Here is a 19,790-nt window from a genome sequence, read left to right on the forward strand (position 1 = left end):
TCATTTAAGTTAATCCACCATTTTAAAAGTTAATTAAACGTGGCTTAAGTGTGTTTGATTAGGCAAGCCCCTCTTTAACCTTTCCCCCATTCCCCTTCGCATCTTTTCAGCGCGTCCACCATCCGATCAACACCCATCTCATCTAACGGTTATCACTCCATTTATGCGTGCATTCCACTTCCAAGCTTTAACGGCCCGATAGTGCCCGAAATGGGCGGTTTTCCCCAGACCCACTTTAGCGACGTGTCACCATCAGATCATTTCACATCCCCTTCGAACTTGACCACCCTGCCCCCAAAAGTGGTGCGAAGAGGGGCAAAACCACCCTCTCGATACCAGTCACTATTCATAACCATTTTTCCCACTTTTCCCATTTTTCACCCAATAAAGCCCCGCAAATGCCATTTTTATGTTTTTTCGACCATCTGCACATTGAAAGCTTGAGCTTTCATGTGCCCCTGAAATCTGCAGTCACCAACCGACTACCAGTCACCATCTTGCCTCCAGCACTCATCCAAAACCAACATTTGTCATCTGTGACCTAAAACCTCGACCAAGTTAACAACACCAACCTCCGGTTTTAGGTATTCTGCAAAATACACCAATTTGCCCCTTTTTAACATAAAATTTAAAGTAATTCAAACATTGAATAAATCAAATTAAGTTTTCTACCCCTGAATTAACTGATTTGTACCCAAAGCCTTAAAAAACTTGCAAAACCCAGACCACTGGTCGAACCCTACCAAGTCAATTTATGATTTTACCTATGTTTTCCACACAATGTCCAGCCACATTTCCCTGAATGTTAAGCCCATTTCAACTCCCCACCTTCACTAAGATCACTTACCCTTGGCTGATAGGGATTTTCAGATTAAAGATACATCTCCAGGCTCTGAAAGAATGAAGCTCCACTTCTAGAGCAAAGATAGATTTTTAAACCATGCTGATGATACTCACCTCTGGGAGTCAAATATCCCCCTCTACTCATTCCCAGAAGTCCATGGTATCCTAGACATTATCCACTATTGTCAGATCTGTTACATCCCCAACCACAGAGCTGTAGTAGCACCCAATAAACAGCTGCTCTTCACTATTACTCCAGAATCCATCAATCAGATGTTACAGGTCCATCCCAGCCCAAATATAGCTCCTTTGTCCATTGGAGGACTACTAGAACTCTATAATTCTATTGATGGAGGCAAAGCCAAACAAGTGTTCAAGGACTTCATAGTTGCAAAAGAACATACACCAAGTTTAACTCCTCCATACATAGCCCCCAAATTTTCACAAACTTCTAAGCATATTATCACCATGATATCTTCCATCCTTGGATAAAAGATAGATGAACATGTAGATGAAGTCAATTTTGCATTCTTGTCCCTTTTTACCCTTGGTACACCTCTTGCCATTAAGTTTGACTATGCTCAGTTCATTTCAGGCAAAATGCATGAACAACTCATTAGATTGCCCACTGAAAGGGTGTTTAAGTTCTCTACAATATATATATATTTTTTGTACTACCAAACTGATAAATTCCCCATGAAGATCATAAAAGGTGACAGTAGAGGAAATTAGAGGTTTGTACTCTATTGGACACCTATTGTCCAGATTCCACTGTTTCTGATTATAAGGACTTCATAGATTCTTTTGTTCACCGAGTGATAAATGTGCTGATAGGAACTGTGCAACTTATGATTAGTCCTCAGATCAAAAGGGTAATTCAGTTGGCTAAAAACAATAATATAGGATACTAGTACTTGTACCAGAATCATAGAGAGATCAGATTCTATGGATGCCAACTAGCTCCATATAAATTGCGAAAGTATCTTCCCTTAAGAATTTTTTCCTTGGAGTATTTCAGGCAAATCATCAACTTAGATGATATCCACTTCATGGCTGCAAAGAAGAAGGCCCAATTCAGAGTCAAAAGTTAACTGGGCCCCTTTATTTGCAATAATAGACAAGCTGGACCAGAGGTAGACAGTATGTTACAGGAATTGAAATTTTCCAAGAGTTTTGTGTGGCAGTATGACCCTCATGGAGTAATAAAAAAAATGAAAACTAGGGTTAAACTAGCTCCTTATGCACATTATTTAGTGCCTGAAACTGAAAGATATGCCAACCAAACTAAATGGTTGGAAAACACTTTAGTAGATAAAGATAGCACAATTGTTGATGTTGAAAATGCTTTGTATGATATTGAGCAACAAATTGACCTGAGTGAATTCCTGTAGGTCCCAGATCAAGGCTAAAGGATGGATGCTCCCTCTGCATTACAAACACCCCTGAATAAGGAGAAAAACCAAAAAACAGAGAAGAGACTTCTAGTTCCCAAATGGAAATAATGGATGAGCAAGCAGACCGAAGAAAAAGGAGAAAAATGAATCCTATATCTGAACAGGAAGAACAGAGTGAGGTAGAAGGAACAGAGTCAGAACCATAATCAGAACCACAGCCAGAATCTCAGCCAGACACAACAGGTCAGAAACAAAAAGAGGTAGAGGAAACAAATGAACCCACTGTTAGGGCCTAGATTTACCTTAGGCTGCAAAGGTAAGGTTCTAGGTCCATATCAAACCACGCTCAACCTCGTAGCTAGCCCTACGAGGACAGGAGAGGGATCTCTCCAGGTCAAGATCAGCAAAAGATAATCGATGGGGCTTGAGATGACCGAAACAAAAACTAATTTTAGGCTAGGTATGAAGTGCAAGGATTTGATTTTATTTTTTGGGAGTTTTGTTGGAATCAATGGAAAGGCAAATTAGGGTCCGGGGATGAAGGCCAGTTTTGCAGAGTTCTGATTGGGGCAAGAAAGGCAATCGTTTTGATGCTTTGATTTGTAAAGATGGATGGTTTAGACTGGTGAGAAGCTGAAGAGGGCAAGAGGGTATCAAGAATCCTCTTCAAACTGAAGAAAACATAGAGAATTAAACAAAACTAATAGGCAGAGCACAACAAGCTAATGAATTCTACCTTTCCCACTCATTTGTTTAATTTCAGAAGAAAAAGAGAAAGGAAATGGTACACATAAATATCATTGAACTTACAAATTACATAGAGAAGAACACCATTAAAACACAGAGCCACAAGGATCCCAAAAAGTGCTGCAAACCCTGGTCTTTCCTTTTCCAAAAAATGCAGAAATCAAATGTACAATGGAGTGCCAAGCAATCCCAAGTGTCCAACCCTGAAAATGACTAAGAAATTACATGATATAGATAAGCTTAACTCCTTCCCATGCCTCTATGGGTCGAGTTCATCATTCTAGAAGCTGTTTCAACCATATCTAAACAAGGAACTAAAAAATAGGCAATGAAACAACTTGCCTTTATATGAAAGGAAACTGATTCATTCACTATCTTTTCACTTTTAAGTGAATGAATCTACATGGATGAGTAACAATGTGCCAAAATTACATCAAAGTCATGAATTTACATCAAGATAAATCAAGAGTTACATGAAAAAGTGAAACTAGTCAAAACTAGGGGAAATTCTGAGTTACATGAAAAAGTGAAACTAGTCAAAGCTAGGGGAAATTCTGAGTTACTGAGTGAAAAATAGGCCAAATTTCCCTATGCGCCGCGCCTGAAACCTGTATTCATAGCACAACATTGAGGCTGATTGTGAGGGCCTTCCCGATGTCCAAATTGACTCATGATAGCTCGTTGGAAAGCCCTGCCTGTCTACTTTTCAACCCAAGTGGAATTTCTGGATTTGGTGTCCATTTTCCCCTCCAAAAGTCCAATCTCCCAACACTACTTTCTGTGGGTGGAAAAGGTGGCACAAAGGTCATTTTTTGTGTGTTTTGGCCGTTTAGGCAAACCTAGAACTTGATGAAATCCTTAGGTAATTCATGAGCATGCATAATTCTCCATAACAAATCTAGAAATGAAAAGTTTTCCTCCAGAGGATCTCCCAATTATAAGCGTGCGCCAAGTGGCGCTACACGTTGGGCAGGAAAATCTGTTTTGAAGCCAAGAAATCCAAAATTGATAAAATTTTCTCCAAATTTGCTGAAATTTGGACTGAAGGTCCATCGTCAAGTATCATGCTCAGCCAAAGAAGCTTCAACCAAGATTTGGAGCCTATCATGCCTTTTGCGTAGTTTTAGTGCCCTCTTTAGTTTTTCCTTCAGGATTTTGATCCTTGCTTTGCAAACATGAGTTCGTGCCCAATAATGGTTTTTCATGTGCCTAAGCATGTCCTTGTCCTTGTTTGCCTTCGTCAACAAATTCTCAAGATGAATGTTGACCCTCTCAAGCCAAATCTCTCGATCAGCCTCTATCTCCTGCTGAATGGGTGTCATCTCATTTAGGCTTCTTTGGGCAGCCTGCCGGTCTTCACGGATGTTTTGCAACTCCATGACTGTATGCTGATCCTCCAATTGTTTATTTCGCTACTCCAAATAGTTTATGACCCAATGAGCTCTCTGCAACTTGTTGGTCAATGCATCTATCTCGGCCTTCTGCTCCTGAATAATCTTCCTCAGCTTTGAGCTAGGAGAGCTCACCTCATCATCGATGAGAATGAAATCAGTGTCTTGGCCTCTTGAAGGGCCCTCATCCTGCATAGACTTCTTGCCTTTGTCTTGTACCTATACCCGTGCTACTAATGACGGCAACAAGACCCCTTCCACCCCATGTGGAGATAGTACTCGTCGAGCTGCTGCAAACAATCCTCTCATGCCTCTCTGATAGGTGACATATGTTGGCGCACTAGTAGTCTCCACCTCCTGACCTCCATACTGATGTGAAGGTTCACCCGCATCACGGACAACCTCCTGATGAGCTACTGGAGCTTTGAAGAACTCACGGGAAATGAAGTCTCCCCATGTGATCCCCTGCAAACCAAGCTGATGTACAACAATGATCTTGATGAGCGCATAGTGGTAAATGTTGTTGTACTGCTGTTCAGGAGTCTTCTTCTGTGCAAGAGTAGTCATCCTCTCGATGTTTCGACACATGAAATATGGAATGTTCATCATTTTCACTCTCGTGAAATGCATCAATAATCTGATATGGTATGCATAGAGGCGTGAGAAGCGGCCCTCACAACTGAAGTATCTGATAATGAGTCTCATCAATGGCGCATATGATTCTTTCAAAAACTGGAATGGGAACACACTGCTGAGCTATCTTACATAGCTGGGCTTGATGTATGGTTCATAATGTACTCTTTCCACTTGCTGTCTTTTGTTCCACTCCTCTCTTACATTCGATATTCCTGTTGCTTGAGAAATGGTCTCTGGTGTTAAGGTGAAATTTACACTAGCAAGAGTTACCTGACCATCATGTAAATGTAAAACAAACAACTGAGCTAACTCCCGATGACGCTGAATCTGAGCAATCATCTCGCAATACTGAAAGTATGGCATGTTTTACTATGTTAGTGCCTAGATTTACCTCAGGCTGAAAAGGTAAGGTTCTAGGTCCACATTAAACCACGCTCAGCCTGGTAGCTAGCCCTACTAGGTCAGGAGAGGGCTCTCTCCGAGTCAATCTCAGCGAATTATGATCACTAAGGGCTTGAGATGACTGATTTAACTTCTGATCTTAGGCTAGGTATAGGTGCAAGGGAGTTTGATTTGATAAAATGGAGTTTTGTTGGCTCAGATGGAAAGATAGATTTTGGGGTGCGGGGATTGAGGCTCAGTCTTGTAGGGATCTCAATGGTGCAAGGTAGGAAATTGAATTTGGCACTCTAAATCAAGTGAGATGGATGGATCAGACAGAGGAGACGTTGAAGAGGGTAAGAGCAACCATGGATCCTCTCCAAACAGATAAAAACATCAAATAACTAAAGCAAACTTCAAGTAGAGCACTGCACTTTCAATGGATTCTACTTACACTCTTGTTTGTTTAGTTCAGAAGACATAAGATAGATAATAACATACATAAAAAATTCACAATTACAAAGAGAAGCACTGTACCAAGAAAAATTTCCACATGAATCCCAAAGAGTGCTGCAAATCCTGGTCTCAATTCCTTAGCCAAAAATGCTGATATGAATGTACAATGAAGCTCAAGGCTTTCTCAAGAGTCCAAATTTCTACCAAAATCCAACCCATACACTATGAAATTCATAAAATATATACATTTTCTCATCCTTGTACTAAGGGATTGAGCTCAACCATTTTCTTCAAAATAGAATTAGTTACATTAAACTTGGGCCGAATTTCTCAAAATGGGTGTTGAAGATGAACTCGTATCTCCTAAACCGTAGCACCTGTTAAAAAACTGAAATATGTTTTTGTATATAACATCATTTTGGAGAAAACCCTCTCTCAAATTTGGGAAATGCGTTTCCAGTAGCTCGCAATATGTTCCACAAAATCATCTCTAAAACAAAAAATCATTAAAAATTTAAATCTGTGAAAATGAGTTGTAAAGATCTAGTCACATATCCCAATCCATGACACTTGTGAATAAAATAAAAGAGTTTTTTGTTATATGGCTCATTCTTAACAAAAAAATCTTGGGTTTTGCAAAATTACTTTCCATCTGTTGTAAAATGGCCCCACACTAAAATGACTAAAACAGTAAAAAAATATGAAAATTTTGCTTTGTTTTAATGTAGGCTCCAAATATCACTGTATATCTCCCACATAGTAGCACCTGTGCATAAAATGAAGGAGCTTTTGTTATTTGGTATGTGATGAACAAAAACCTCTTACACTTTTGAAAAATTCCTTACCATTATTTCAGAAACTGATTTTGTACTAAACTTGTCATTGTGTGCAACAACTGACTTCAAAACATGCATAACCCAGAATCACTCATTCATTTCTTCTAATCCAGAAACCAGTTACGGGAGTGTGATATAACATTGGAAAGGATTTTCTGAGCTTCTTCTGATGGACATACTTGTGACATGTTTTGCATTGACCATCATGTGCAAAACATATAACACAACCAGACATAGTAAGAGCTCATGTTGATCCCTAGTGACAAGCTGCGAAGACTGGAACTGACACCCACCACCTCTAACACACAATTGATAGAAAGGTAGAAGTGTTGAGGGACAAAGTCCCCTAGGGCTTTGGGTCAACACCCTAGCAGATCGAGGGGTTATCTACAGTAAAAGACAAGCATTCCACACAGTCATGATACTTAAACGAGCAAACTACGCAAAGAGGTGTGTACCTGGGGGTCCTTCGTTTGAGTAGATCCAACCAGGGTCCAAACCCTCTTGGAGTTCCTTTCAATATTTGAACCTGCAAAATAGTGAATTGAAAGAATCATAGCAATATACGGACAAAGTATCATATAGAAATCAACTTTACAACATATTGAAAGATGGTTAATTATACATTGAAACAATTATTCATATGTAAACCATAACAATAATATCATATGCATAAAGAAGATCGATTTCGGGAACAAGACAAATGTTTCTTTATTGCAGATAACTAAAAAAAAGTAAGGAATGATATCACCTGAATCTTCCTCTCGCTGGCTCCAAGCGGAACCGTCCTCTAGGTCCGCCCAATCCTAAGTATTCAAAAGGATCCTTCCATGACTCACACAAGGATATCTCAACTAGTGAAATAACATCAAAGCTCAAGGAAACAAGGGTTTTCTGTAGTGGGTGAAGTGTTGGAAGCACCAGGATCTTCAGACTTGATTAGGGATAATCTCAGCAGAGTAATTCTCTCTATCCTCTCTCCTCCTTAAGGCCTTCCGCTTGAAGCCTTTTTATACTTATCCCAAAGTAGTTTTTTAGTTGGGAATTCATTGGGAACAATTGGGGCCACGGGCACTAATAGGTAATCAACAAGTAAAATCTGTGATCTTCGCCCGAAATTAAGGAGATTTAATTTTTTTAAGTGTTTTAAGACATATACGCGAGTTGGGTATAGACTGACTCGCGTACACACACGTTTAGCTCAGGGCAATGTCGCGTACAGGGAATACAACACTGTTTTTTAAGTATTTGGATGAATTCTAGAAGGAGGGGCCGCCCTAGGCCATAAATACAACATCACAATATCAAGGGTGAGATTTGGAGCTATAATAGATGCCCCCTAATATATGAGGTCAGAAGGGGTACATGATGGCTAAAATGTGTTAAGTACATGGAAAGGAAACCTGTCAAAAACTGAGAAGGAGTTAACCAGATTTCAGTCTGCCAAGCCAGAAAAGGAGATCAGAAAGAAACACTGTCTGAGTTAGGCATACACATGCTCAGAGAAAGTAAAGCATGTCTGCATATCAAGTACAAGTGGATTCACTAAGTATACAAGTATAGGAGACTGGAAATACATAATGGATCATCTGATCACCACTGAACAAGTACATGTCTGAATATCACATATAAGAAGATCAATGAAGCTAAAAGATGAAGCTAATCACTGATGTTAAAAACTGATACCAATAGTACCAAATGAACATGATAGAATATGATGATACTGCAATGCAAACTCAGGTGCTAGCATATAAAATGTCGCCATGAATGACTTCAACATATAAGGTGGAATGGTAGTAGCTAGCAGCAACAGGAGCAACTGTCAAGTGAACCAATGAATGCTGATACAACCCAAGGTATTCATCGACCGCCGTGGTACATTTCTACACCATGGGAATGAATGAGCTGGAGTCGACCATGTGGGAAATCGTTTGATTATTGATCATTGATGTATACCATTAAAAAACGCGAGACTACTCACTGATAATGATAATGAGAGTCAAGGTACCCTAGTACAATCTAACAAGTGAGAATGAATGATATGAAGTTGAACACCTGGAAGAATCTATTGATTAGGAGACAATGATGGTTTCCCACTGTCAATAGCGAAGGACCTACCACTAATGACTGCAAACCCCAAGTTACTGCCAAATGGAATCTAGACCTTTGCCCCAGAGCAATGAGTCGTAGTCGATGGGGAAAGATCTCCTAGAAGGAAGGAATTAAGGCATCCTTCATTAGTCTAGTGTGAGTGTAACCTGTAGGCCAATAATGTGGAAGGAATCAGACGAAAAAGATGTAGTAACCCAACTGAAGCACATTTCCGGCGTACACAAGATGTAGCTAGTGCATGATAGAAACCCTCTGAACCAACTAATAATGAAAGCTGACACAGAGGTGAGTTATCCACAAATATGGTCAAATGGAAACCAAGGTACTGCATGAATCCCAATGTGTGATAATGTAAGTTGACATCCAACACAAGGGAAACCACTTAGTCAAAGACCCATGATACCGATCGATGCTGAGCACAAGGTGACCTATCAATAATGAAAATAGGGCTAGGGTGCAGTTCTAGGCCTGTCCTCAGAGCAAGGTGTCATCATCGATAAGGACAAGACCCATCAACAAGAATTCAATGGAGATCTTCTCAAACTGGCACGAGTAAAGGACCAATATAACTGATGTGATACGAAATAATGTACTGAAAACCAGGAATGGGCAACTGAAAAATGAGTCAAGAGACACCTTAGAGAGGCTGACTCAGGCTTACTGCCCTTGAACAAAAGCACGACTCAAATGATGACTTTTTGGCAGCATATGATAACTTTGTATAAGTTCACCATGTAGGAGGCATGAAAGAACTCTCCATATGATTGGAAGAGATAACCAATCGGAGGAGGAATAACTCAATAACAAGGTTAAGGCATACCTAAGCCAAGCTAAAACCCACCTAAACGGAGGAGACACTTTGTTTGAGTGCTTTGTTCAAGGGCGACACAACTCTAGCTGCCAACAATAAATGGAAATATCATCCTGTTCTTGCTCTTTTTGGAATATATAGTTTTTTTTGTCTTTTTCATTAAGCTTGAAAAAGAATAAAAGAATGTTATAATACAGTGGAAAGAACGAGTGTCGGTGAAGCAGCTGATCTAGTTCCCGGGATTGGAACAATCCTATGCTCAATGCAGGGAGGCGAAAACTAATCAAAGACACTCAAAGGTATGTTCCTTCCACAGGTCATAGTGTGTCAAGTTGCAGAAGTTAAGGGATTGCAAGTTTGAGTTTGCAAATGACTTGGTCAAAGTTGGCTTAAACATGAGTCCAAGTGAAGCCGACTAAAGGCCAAAAAGTGCAAATAGCCAATATGCAATGCAGGTTGCAGTATAACTCAACACAAAGGAGCCTCTAGGGTATAAGGCCAGAAAAAAGTGAAGAAGCAAAAGAGGAATGAGTATTTAGCACATAAGTCATGGCAGGACTAAAGAGGACTCCCGAGCCTACTCAAATAAGGCAACATGGGTGCCAAGTGACAAAAAGGTACTATCTAGGGCACCCATGATAAGGCAGGCTCTACCACACAAGTCATGATACTTCTAAGCAATGAGAAGGTTCTGCACCATAACTTGGTGGGGTCGATCCTAAGGCCAAAATGGGAAAGGAAACTGATAAGTGCACAATGTAGGTGAAAAACCTAACCTATATGCCAGTTTCGAGAACCAATACTTGTCAGAATGGATCAACCATAAAAATTTCCAAAGAAGAAATCTTCTAAGTTCTTATATACAATATGGTACAGGGAAGCACGCAACCTTGCGGCTTACGCATAATAGTTCATTTGGAAAAACCCCATGCAGGGCTCAAGCCAAGGACTCCTTTGGTAGTCAAAACTCATGGCTTCAAAAAGTTCCTCCTGTGAAGGCAAATCAAATTCTAAGAAATCATGAGAACTACAAGGATCAAAAGAGGGAATTAAGGGGTCCCACGTCCCTATAGGAAGAATTGCTCAGTCAACTGCCGGGACCAAGTCCCAAGAAGGAGAATAATAGGTCAAAGGACCCTTCTCAGAAGCGATTGGACATTGAGGATTCAATGCCACATAATTCACCCGTGGTGGGGCAGAGGCTACTTGAACGCCTGGAACAAACCAAGGGGTATTTTGCAGTAAATTCGACTTAGGGTGGTAATTATCATATGCAAGCCGATCAATAGTGAGAATATTCCCTTCATGAGGAAAACACATCACTCGAAAGAGTGAATACACCACAACATTCACAACATAGACATAATCACGCCCAAGTAGCATATTAAAGTCTAAAGGGAAATCAACCACCATCATATTGATTAAGACAGTCTTCCCACCTAAAGTAATAGGAAATTGAGGAGGAACACCCATAAACTCACCAAGTCTTCTATAATAGGCTAACAAATGACTTTGAGTTGTCAACAACTTTGGGGAACCCAAAGCTTTCCAAGTCAAAGAGGATATAATACTTGCAAAGGATCCTTCATCCACCATACATCGATAAATGTTTGTGGAATAAACTCTGACCTTTATCTGGAAAGGTGCAGCGAAAGGAAGATGAGACTCGACACGATTATCCCAATCAAAGGAAACACTCCTAGAACTTGGAGGGGGAACATTCGAAGCAACCAGAATACCCCCTATTCCAAAAGACTCTGTACTAGAAATCAAACAGACTCTTTTGTTAGGCTCTTCACCCCCCAAAAGAGGAGTGTAATCAGCCATAAATTGCATTGGCTCAACCACATTTTCAACCAATGGTTGATAGGACTGATGAGAAACCATATTAGATCGAGGAGCAGAAGAACTTTTAGACTCGGACCATATCCTTTGTACCTCTGGAATACTAGGACATAAATGAGTAAGATGGTCTCCCTTAAATATCTTACAAGGGAATTTAGGTTTAAAACTTCTACATTTAGGTTTCTTATCAACCTCCATTCCGCTAACATGACTAGCAGTGGTTTGCAGAGAGTCCTAAACATGATTTGCAGAGGTCGGTGACTCTTTGCTAGTATGACTTGCAGTGACTAGACTTGTGCCCCCAGCATGACTTGCAGTGGATGAAGGCTCATCTTCAACATGACTAGCAGAGGTTGATGATGACTTGCTAGTATGACTTGCAGTGACTAGACTTGTGCCCCAGCATGACTTGCAGCGGCTGAAGGCTCATCTTCAACATGACTTGTAGAGGTTGATGATGAATGGATAGAATTATTCTTCTTCATCTTCCTCTTTCTCCCGTTTTTAGATTTCTTATTACAAGAAGGAGGAGAAAGAGGAATCCTAGATTTCTCTTTGAAAGAAGATGAAAAATTAACATCCATATGATGCCCTTGAAATAAAGCATTCATCTGAGAGGCTTCAAGAACATCTGAAATATTCGGAGTGGACCACAACCAAACTGGTAGCCCAACATTCAATCCAGGAATATTCAAAGTGGCCAATGGAGTACCAACGTTTCCAAAGAAAGGAAAAGCACAAGGATCCCCTTTTGGGAGGGCACCTTGGTTGGTTTCCATGGGAATATTGGCCATATCTAACTTATCCGCAGACCCTTCCCTTACGGGATTGTACAAATGAATATTCAAGGAAGATAGACACATAATCAAAACCTTTGCCCTTGAGGAGGCAACTCCACAACTTTCAAAAGAACGATCATAAGCCTTTCAAGATCTGCGGAGGAGTAGGTCAGTCACTCAGAATCTGAAGTCCAAAAGTGACAAGACAAAAATACCTAAAGCCAACTATATACAAGGAGCAAAGAGCACTTGAATATAAAGTCCCTAAAGAAGTGAGATAGTCAAACAACTTTCAAGTATTTCCACTTCGGGTGATGAGGACTAGACACCAAAATACAAGAAAGTGAAGTAGGGGCCTTCCGAAGATAGTTTGGGATAATGACGGCCCAGGCCTGCTAGCGAAGGCATTAGAGGAAGTTACGCTAACCTCCAAACAACAGCCTGTGCCAGTGCAAGCCTCTGAGCTTCGCAAGGGTTCCCTCCAGAAGTACTACTGAGAGTGATACAACGTCAACCTTAGGTGCCACAGATTCCCCTATGCAACCACCTATGAAGATCCCTAGGATAAGCAACTAAGGTTACCAACTTGTGTCAGAAGCCAGGTGGAACAGTCTTGAGGTAAGATCCAACAAGTAGGAGAGGGGGTATCTCTCTTCCTTATCTTCAAAAACCCTCGTGCTTAACTCCCAGATCCAGAGCTTTCCTGGTCTCCCTAACGCTATTGGATTTGTACTCTTTATTCAGACTTCTATGTTTGATAGTTTAAAGTGGCCTTGGAGAGTTTTCTCTCCACTCACCTAATGCAAGGCCCTAAATATCCTAAAACTTGTTGGTGTGTCTGAATTGACAATATAAATAAGTTCTAGTATATTTTATTAGTGCTTGATTTTAAGTGGTTGTTCTTTTTAAGTCAAAGGGAAAAAACAGAAGTGAAACCAATGATGTGTGTATGACTCAATCGGAATCAACGAAAAAGTAATTACATGAATGCAAACATTTTTCTTTCGATGAAAATATAATTCTATGTGGGTTCTATGAACTCCTAATAAACAAAAGTTTTTTTTTTTCTTTTCTTGCAACACACTTCACACACACAAGAAGATTACTAATGCTTTACCAATGCAAACTATCCTAATGCAAGGTGTGATGAAGATGCAAGAAACTTAAGATTACTCTAAAGCTAAGAATGAAAGAAAATTGTTTATCGCTTCTAATTATCCACCTTATATGTTCAGATAGAATATAAGTTTCTAATGCTAATTTTTGTCCAAACACTAAAAGCAAATCTTGAGACAAACAAAATGCACTCTCACTCACAAAAAGAAACCAAATCAAAACAAGGCAAAAGAAAGCAAAAACCAAGTTTTTAAGAAGTTTTCTTTTTCACAAAAAAAAAGCATGACTTTTCAAAAGTGCTCCAAATACTATTGAAGACTTTAAGACCGAAAAATAGGCAACAAAAACACTTTGCAAGTTATCAACTTAGTACGGGCAAAAACTCGACAAAATAGGTGTTTCAAGATGCCCTGAACGACCAAAAAGTAGCAAAAAGAGCTTGGTGACAATGATCAAAAGACCAAGAAATACAACTTTCAAAATTGTCAATCAACAACTTTCGAAAAGTGAGGAAAGCAAATGGCCACAAGATGCAGTTTTGACACAAAGCAAGAATATCACAAAGATAAAGTTTGTCACAAAGATTGAATTCAATCCTTCTGCTTTGGAACAACCAAGATTCTCTGAAATGAATCTCATGTGCTCAAACACAAACGATGACACTTGCAACAAAACAAAACAAGACCAAAACTTTCCACAACAGGAGAGAATTTGAAACTGTAAACTTGTTGCAAAAACAAAGACTGACAACAAAAACTAACTGCTCAGGAAATACTCAGACCAACAAACAAATCTTATGAAACAAAAAGACTTGAAAAAATATTGGAAAATTAGAGTATATGCGACTGTGTCAATACATAGTTGCATGTATACATGATTCAACCCAAAGAAACCTGCATATATGCGGGTTCATATGGGGAAACTAGCGTACATACGCTACTGTAACCTGAAAAAACTGTGTATATAAGAGTTCACAAGAAAAAAACAAAAAAGAGGCCTGAAGAAACTGCTCAGACTTAAATTCTGAGTTCCTATAGGAACAAACAAATAAGTTACAACAAGAAAACAAATCGCTGAGCCCTGATTGGCTTAAATTAACCCAAACTAGGAACAACAACACTGTTGTCCCCAGCGAAGTCGCCAATTCTGTTGAGGGACGAAGTCCCCTAAGGCTTTGGGTCAACACCCTAGCAGATCGAGGGGTTATCTACAATAAAGACAAGAATTCCACACAGACATGATACTTAAATGAGAAAACTACACAAAGAGGTGCGTACGTGGGGGTCCTTCGTTCGAGTAGATCCAGCCAGGGTCCAAACCCTCTTGGAGTTCCTTTCGATCTTTGAACATGAAAAACAACCAATTGAAAGAAGCATAACAATATATGGACAAAGTATCATATAGAAATCAACTTTACAACATATTGAAAGATGGTTAATTATACATTGAAACAATTATTCATATGTAAACCATAACAGTACCATCATATGCATAAATAAGATTGATTTAGGGAACAAGACAAATGTTTCTTTATTGCAAATAACTAAAACAAAGCAAGGAATGATATCACCTAAATTTTCCTCTTGCTTTCTCCAAGCAGAACCGTCCTCCAGGTCCACCCAATCCCAAGTCTTCAAAAGGCTCCTTCCATGCCTCACACAAGGATATCTCAACTAGTGAAATAACATCAAAGCTCAAGGAAACAAGGGTTTCCTGTAGTGGCGGAAGTGCTAGAAGCATAGGGATCTTCAGACTTGAATAGGGATAATATCAACATAGTAATTCTCTCTATCCTCTCTCCTCCGTAAGGCCTTCCCATTGAAGCCTTTTTATACTTCTCCCAAAATAGTTTTTTAGTTGGGAATTCATTGGGAACAGTTGGGGTCACGGGCACTAATAGGTAATCAACAGACCCATGATCTCCGACCAAAATTAAGGAGATTTAATTTTTTTAAGTATTTTAAGACATATATGCAGGTTGGGCATAGACTGACCCGCGTACACACACATTTAACTCGGCAATGTCGCGTACAAGGAATACAAAACTGTTTTTTAAGTATTTGGACCAAGTCTGGAAGGAGGGGTTGCCCTAGGCCATAAATGCAGCATCACAAATATCAAGGGTGAGATTTGGAGCTATAACAGAAGTCAACAAAGGTTTCTTCCTTTGTTAGACTAGCCGACAAAGAAAAAACCATAAAGGATAGATATAAGGAGATTAAAATGAGAAATGAAAAATTGAAAGCTAAGACATATGCTCAGTATTTCAAACATTCAACTCTTAACCAAAGCCGACTAATGTCCGCATTTTATATTGAGGAGGGAAAGATGCAAATGTCATACATGCATCCAACTGTGCCACAACCCAAGTCTGCAACAGATTATAAGAAGGCCACATTTGAAGTATTGGCAAAGGACATCCATCCCATGGACCAAATAGAGTTTCACAAACAAGCTGGAGAAATGATATACTTGTTGGAGAGGTAAATCCCCTCTACGGATAGAGGTGATCCCTACTAGCCCAGCATGGGTCTAGCAACAATCAAACACGCTACTACGCAAGTTCCTAGTTGTACATTAAAGGTGAAATGAGAAGACCAACCTGGAATCCCACGCTATAGTTGAAGTAGAGTTGGTATTCCCGCTCCCTCGCTCCGGCAGGTCACAATCCCAGCAATCCTTGCAAACGGACACCTGCACATGCAAAGGAAGAGACAAATACAAGCATAATATTCACCAAAGCACAACTATATTTCAGTCAGAAAGGAAATAAATCAACATTACCATAATCAACAATGAGATTGGAACTATAATAGCAGTCGTTTATTATTAATCAATAATCAGAGGAAAGATACAACCAAGTTCTGACGCTGCATCCTTCTCGAGAGGGTCCAGCCAGCTGATCTCATAAGCATTCACCCAAGAAGTGGATCTCCCAAATCAAGTAACTCTCTTTCACACAAAGCTCTAAGACTTCATAACCTTTCTCTAGCTTTCTAGCAATCCACACTCTAGCACACCATACTATCTACTAGCAGCACACAAAACTATGAATTCCTTAATGTCAAAGTCTATTTCCACAAACTGAGAACTAGCTGCTGATAGTAATGGTGGAGGAATATATAGGAGAAGGAGTCTCCATGGAGGGTGGAAGGATAAGCTCATCTCCAAGAAAGGTGGCTCATAAGATGAACAGACTTGCCATGGAAGGGAGGGCGATACTCACAAGGCCAACAACCAGGTCTGGAGTCATCTGGAAGGTTGGCTGTTAGAACGAATTCGCCCAAACAGGATCAGCGCGGATTATAAGACAACTAGCGCGCTGATGTCGCGCCCCAATGACTAGGGAAGTCACGTCAGCGCGACTCAATACTCAGAAGAGGTGCGCTGGCTCATGAATTTCGACCAGCGCGGAAAAGTGATGTGCTTCCGCGCTGGCAGCGCACTGGATACACTATGAGCCGCCAGTCAGCGCGGATATTTGAATAATAGACGCGCTGATGCAGTAAACTTTGGCAAAGTGGGTTTTTTGACCAATTCAGAGAGCATGAATTTGAGTTTATGACACAGTAGGGACACTGACTGGATGACAGTGACAATTTGTTGTGTAACAGATGCCCCCTAAAGCATGAAGCCCGAGAGAGTGGGAGGGGTGAAATGCTTTACGAGACTCGCCGAACTGGAACACCACCAGGAAGGACCTGCACGTATACACAACTGATAGCATGATTACATGTAGTCTAGGCATGGGCGCAACCATCCAAAAGACATATAAAGAAAGGTCTGTGGTATGGACGCAGCCACCCAGCTGAAAAGACCATGATGATAACAAGGTATGGTCCCAGCCATCCATCAACGAGTCATGTAATATCAATCCACAAAAATCGCAACCTGGCTCACAACAGGCTAGAACCAGGGTCTTGCGCTCCATCCCAATCCGAACAAAGTACAAGTTCAAACACGTGAATACATGAGTTGAAGTCGAACGTGCACGAACATCGTCTGATTACCAGTCAATAATGAAAACTGTTAACAGACGCGAGAGGGGCCACCAATAATGACGATGGTCCTCAAGGTACTATAGGTACAAACCACGGCATGTGAATCAATGAGCCGGCGTCGAACACCCGCGGAATCATTCGATCGGAGGCCAATGATGAAAACCAACCGTCGAACACGAAGAACCTGCCATTGAGGCATGCAGGCTCTAAGGCACCTGGAAGGGGTCTCTAAGTCACCATCCTGGATAATGAGTTGAAGTCGACAGGAGGTAACCTTGATCGAAGGTGGGCCATAATGTTTCCCACATCATCGACACGAGACAAAGGAAGATTAGTGTGATGAATCAGAAGTATGTGAGGCGTCAAGGGTAGGTTGTAACGCTGCAGAGGTCAACTTCTCTTGAACATATCGGTGGCATAATGGCGGACTTTGGCAGTATTTGACATCAACTGTATGGGGGTCATGGTGACAAGGCAAATGAGCAGATGAGAGGTCAAATAGGATAACCCAAACCCACGGAGGCCAGTGGAAAACAAGATGAGGTGGTCCCACCCAGACACGAAGCAGAGGAGTGCCATGTTCAAGAGCGACATACTGCCGACACGACTATGATTACAGTTCCATTTTTCCCCACCATTTCTGGCAGGTACCCCGGTTATTTTTGGATGACAAGCTTGATGGGGATAGCATATGCTTGAAGAGTGTCATTTGACAATACCCGAGGTCATTAAGTTTTAACGAGTCTGACGACGGAAAAACTCGGCGTCTTTTCTTGTTTAGAGAGCCTGAAAAGACAGCGAAAAGGAGACTCAGGGGGGGTCCTTTTTCGTAAAGTTGTGTCTCTCGGGCCTGAAAAAGCATAAAACAATACCCGGAAGAACCGCCCGACCAAAATGATCGAGGAGTACTTTTCGTAAATAGTGACTTCGACCCGAAAAAGTAAAAAAGCGGTCAGAAGTACGTCATTTTAGAGCCGATAACGAGTGCGAAATGACAAACACCCGGCAATCTTTTTAAGTTAAACGGTCGGAAAAAGAGCGTTAAAACGACCGCCTCTCATTCCCTTTAACGAGCTGAAAGGGAGCTCGGCCATCTTTTCTTGTTTCATGTCGGAAAAGAGCTTAAAGACGACATTTTTTTGGGACCAAGTGATTTTAGGTTCATTATGATTTCACTGTTTCTGAGGACCTGCACAATGAAAATACCCGCATAAATCCGTTCAACATGTTAAAAACACATTAAAACATGTATAAGACATTGACAGAAGTGCTAAATCGATGGTAAAAGCATGACAAAAACCCACATTTGCAAAATCTATAGTTAATTGAGCCATTTTTACTATAAATAGGAGGGTAAATAGTCATTTTTACCATTGTTACCATATTGAGCCTCTGAGAACGTTGTGAAGCTGTGAAGTTGACGGAGCAAATTCTTCCCCGTGCGGACACCATTCGGCGAATGGCTTGATCCAGGTAGGTTCCCCTTGCCATGCGCTCCATTTTGATTATATTTAGCAAAATTTTAACGGTGGAATTCGCCCATTTGGGCAAATTTTTTGAGTATGGGTGCGCTCTCGGTCAGCGCGGGTTTCCCGCTCGGGACCGCGCTGACCGATTTAAAATTACACGTACCAACTTTTGGGTCAGCGCGGAAAACCCGTGTTCTTCCGCGCTGACCCAATGAAAAAACAAAGGGGCGCCATTTTCAGCGCGACTGTTTTTAAAACAGTCGCGCTGGCGCGGAAAAATATGAATTTTAATAAATTGAACGTAAATTTTTCCACCAACGGCGATCTAATATTTTTTCATGGCTTTGCAGGGCACAATGTCTTTCGTGTGGCAAGAGAGAGCTCATGATAACGAGGATATAGTTGCATATGGGCTTGCCGAATGCCGGAACGCAATGCGGGCATGCGGTTTCCTAAAGTTCTTCCTGACTCCGCGCCTGAGGGCGCAACCTGACTTGCTGGAGTTCCTAATCAGAGCTTGGAACCCAGTAGATGGGAAATTCACCATCCGCGGGCAAGATATCGAGTTTGATGCCTCAGATATCTATTTTTTGACTGGTTTGTCGCGCCGGGGCCAGAGGCCCATCTTGGAGGGGCAGCGACCCAGCGGCGAGACTCTAGACCAGCTGATGGCGAGGGTATGCCCAGGAGCTAAAAAGACACGGAGTGGGAAGGTTGCTATCCCAATAGTGCGGGACATGCCTCTCCGCATGATACTCTTCCTGGTGACACGGGCAGCGGGTTCTTTGGCCAACCATGAGGCCTCGAAGAACCAACTGTTGTTAGCTCTGGAGTGTCTACAACCCACCATCTTTGACTGGGCGACTGCTGTGACTGCTAGCATGAAGAGGCAGCTAAGCAACTGCCGTCGTGGAGAGACGAAGCAGTTTGCCTATGGGTCGCTCCTTCTACCGCTCATGCTGGAGCGGGTGCC

Source organism: Pinus tabuliformis, chromosome 1_1, assembly GCF_031772625.1.
Source record: "Pinus tabuliformis cultivar Carrire ecotype Pingquan chromosome 1_1, CPIR1, whole genome shotgun sequence".
Lineage (NCBI taxonomy): Eukaryota > Viridiplantae > Streptophyta > Pinopsida > Pinales > Pinaceae > Pinus > Pinus tabuliformis.